Source organism: Pinus tabuliformis, chromosome Q, assembly GCF_031772625.1.
Source record: "Pinus tabuliformis cultivar Carrire ecotype Pingquan chromosome Q, CPIR1, whole genome shotgun sequence".
In the NCBI taxonomy this organism is placed as follows: Eukaryota; Viridiplantae; Streptophyta; class Pinopsida; order Pinales; family Pinaceae; genus Pinus; species Pinus tabuliformis.
The window spans coordinates 720,061,495-720,065,612 of NC_142296.1; positions in this window are offsets into that span (position 1 = coordinate 720,061,495).

A 4,118-nucleotide genomic window follows, 5' to 3' on the forward strand; every position below is an offset into this window, starting at 1 on the left:
TATAAAATATGAAAACCATCAAATTTAATTATTAAATTTATTTTGAAATTCCAACCCTAAATAAAACTATAATCTAACTTTAAAAAGAACTTGGAACTTGTATAATATATAGGAATTGCCCCTGTCTTGTACATATGAAAACCAATCTCTTTCGATGCTATGAGACCCTGAAAACACATGGCAACAAACCTTTTAAAAGGATTTTGCACGCGAGTGCATGGCTCGATGGTCGGGGGTAGACGGTTGCCACGCACCCCACCATCATTCGATCCCCTATTTGTATTGCTACACAGCAACATATATCAAGTTTCAATGTGGTTGTAATGTGTTGTAAAAGAGATGTGACACTGGTCATCGTGTTTTAACAAGTATACATGTACAAAAAAAAACCATAAATACTTCTTAAGGGAACTAGCCCCTCCCACTTAAAATTTTTTTTTTAAAAGAAACTTGTATAATAGTTTCAATGTGGTTGTAATGTGTTGTAACGAGATGTAACACTGATCAGCGTGTTTTAACAAATATACATGTACAAAAAAACCATAAATACTTCTGAAAGGAACTAGCCTCTCCCACTTACAAATTTTTTTTTAAAAGGAACTTGTATAATATAGGGATTGCCCGCTACCTTGTACATATGAAAACCAATATCTCTTTCGATGTTATGCGACCCTGGAGAAAACACATGGCACCAAACCTAAATTAGCCACTGTACACCTCATATATGCAGTCGTTATGGTTTTGGCGTTGCGATGATTTGACACATATATATATAACTCGTAGTTTTCAATATAGGCACGTATCTAAAAATAAATAACAATGCAAATGTCATGCTAAATTATATAAACAATTTAAAATATAAAGAATAATAATAATAATAATAAATAATTATTTGTTAAGTGGGTATAGTTTGAATCGTAGAGTGGATTTGTTATTATTAGGTTTAGTTTTATAATTATTGATATATTTTTTTTCCTTTAATTTTTTAGGCAGTAGAATCTTAAAAATTAAGCAACTTAAATTTAAATTTCTAAAAATTTCTAATGATTTTTGATTAAAATTAATTAGAATAAATATAGTGGAAACCAAAATTCATTAGAATAAATGTAGTGGAAAAAGTTATTTTTTTCTAATGATTTTTGATTAAAATTAATTAGAATAAATATAGTGGAAACCAAAATTCATTAGAATAAATGTAGTGGAAAAAGTTATTTTTTTATAACTCAGATTACTAGATTATACATGAAAAAAATTTGTTCATCTAAACACAATTTGGTTTTAGAAAAATAATAATAGACCAATATATAAAATATAAAAAATTAAATAAAAGATAAATAAAATTAATAATAAACCGATAGGTAAATGATATGTAATATTGAAATTTAAATTATAATAGTACAAATATTAGTGTTAATATTAATATCAATATAAATTTAAATAAGCCCCAAGAGTTAGCTCAATCGGTCAAATCAAGTGCCTCGCCAATGGGAGGTCACAGGGTCGAATCCCGAAAGCTCTTGGGGTTAGGTCAGTAAATAGGCCGAGGGGTGTTGATGCCCTTCGGGTGGCGTCCACTCAGTGTTTAAAACCCAGGGGTGTTGATGCCCTTCGGGTGGCGTCCACTCAGTGTTTAAAACCCTGGACGTAGCGGCTACCCACTGACTCGGGTATCCGTGAACCAGTAAGTGAAAAAAAATCAATATAAATTTAAATACAAATACTAACATTAATATTAACTTTAAAACTAATTTTAATATTAATGTTAATGTTTCAAGTTTAATGTTCAATCTTAACAAAATATAATCATATTTTGTTAACATTATTATTAGTATTACTATTAATATCCATATTAATTTTTTTTTTAGATAAAAGCACATTCTATTGCATTTAGTAAACTATAAATACATGGAAAACATCAAGAAAAACTTTGAAAACTAAGTATCACTCCTCCAGTACATAGATCACATAATCAACAACCACCATGAACAACACTAATGAACCATAACAATAGTGGATGCAACAACATTACAACCACCTCCAAAAACTTGAACACAAGAGGAGACATAACAACTAGTGAACAAAACAAATCATGATCACCACCATCAACAACTGCAACTACTAGCACTAGTGAGAAGACCAATGAACAAAACACATTATAATCGTTTCCATCAATAGCTGCACGTGCCAACACCATTGATATTAACGGGGAATCACATGGTTGTCCATGCCAAATACTAAAAGAGAGTCCATTTCCTGACATCTGATTAACCAATAGAGAAATTGTGTGAAGAAAGAAGATTAACCAATGCTCCAAAGGTGAAATTGTCCCAAACCATAACCAAAATAGCCCCAAAAGGCTATTGAACCAAACCCAACAACATAAACATACTTTCTCGAAAGGATAATACGAAAAAATCTGAAAAATTCACTAATTAGTTTGACATAGGTAATGAAGGGTCCATAGAGCTAGCAAACAAAGTTCCTATGGTGTCACCCGGAGGGTTCGTGAAGTCTCTAGACTCATAATTCATTAGCAAACTTTTCTCCACCTGAAAAAGACAAGCATCCAAATCATTGACCTTAAATCACACATTTATGAGGATTTGCTTGATATCCTCGAGGTTAGAGAACAAGTTGTAGTTGTTAATTTTGATGTTTTTTATCACTAATCGAAGCAAAGAATCCAATACTTGTCTCGTAGCTAAGTAATTCAAGTAAACCGTCCATTTCTTCCTCATTTTACTAGTGTTTGGGAACCCTATCAAGTTCTCTTTGGCAACATTCCAGTCTAAGAAATAGGGGTGGTCTCTCGATTCCTTAGCTTCCAAGAAAAGGATATCCATTTGCATATATAGGGGGACAACATTGAAGAAGGAGGCAAGTCATTCATTAAGGAATCTAAAATTTTGTCCTTTGTAACTGCAAAAAACCTAGTTTCTTTTCCACATGTGTGAGATATATTGACCCAAAAATTTCATCTTTTTGTTTTCTAGCCCTTCCCTTATCCTTCTCTCCTCTTTCTTGTTTTAGACTTCTTTCTCTTGTGACCGAACTTGCGTGGTGGTCTCTTCCAAATGAGGTCGAATGTTTCTTATATATAGGCTTTCGAATTTCCCTTAAGGAGGAAAATTTCTTCTTTGTAAGCCAACTTGGTCTTCCAGGGACTCTTTGACATATTTTGACTCAAATAAATTCTTTTGGCGTGATACAAGATGCCCAATAGGGTCTATTACATATGACATTGACCCTTTTGACTCCTTGAATCTTTGACAAAACCCTAGAAGCACACAATGGGTGCTTTGACCTAGAAAAAAAAAATTGAGCATGAAACCCATGCTATAAAACTAATAATAGTTTTGTTTTTTCTTCTCCTTCAAATACATAAGATCAAGAGTACATAACGTATTATGAAGACCCAACCTATTTACAAATTTCAACAGTACCCCCATATAAAATTGTGAGGAGTTGGTATTTGCATGATGTAATATCCAGTATTAACAATATTCTCCCTCAATTCCATTACATTATTCTTCATCATACTCATAGTGAAGGGAATAAGGTGGCAGAGGCATTGGCGAATTGGGGTTGTAGGGAACGACAACTCACATTGCATACCATGTGTTCAGATATATCAGAAAGGGAAGACATAGATGAAATTAAAATATGATACAAAAATATGGGGCCACGTTATCAATAGTCCTCGAAGGGGGTGATCCCACTAAACCATGCCCTGACAACACAAATGATTAACATGTTGAAGAGGAGAATGACGAAAGGCTTGACAACATTCAATATCTTTGCTACTCTTGCCACTTGTTTAATGGGAATCATCATGTTGCTCCCATAAAAAACCACACCTCTGGGTTACGTCACCCAATCCTGTTACTATAAATGAAATAGTCGAGTAGGCGTTACAGTGAAGTATGAGGGTATATTGTTTTATAGTCTCTCTTATGGAGGAGTAATGGAATTTTTAATGCATGATTGGTTGGAGCAATCTCCCAAGATTTATGACATCACATTCTTCATGATTATTCATGAGTGCATGTTGTTTGAATGATTGGAAGGTGTTGAAGAGTGTGTCGGGCATGCCAAATGTCTAGTCAGTGACCGGACAT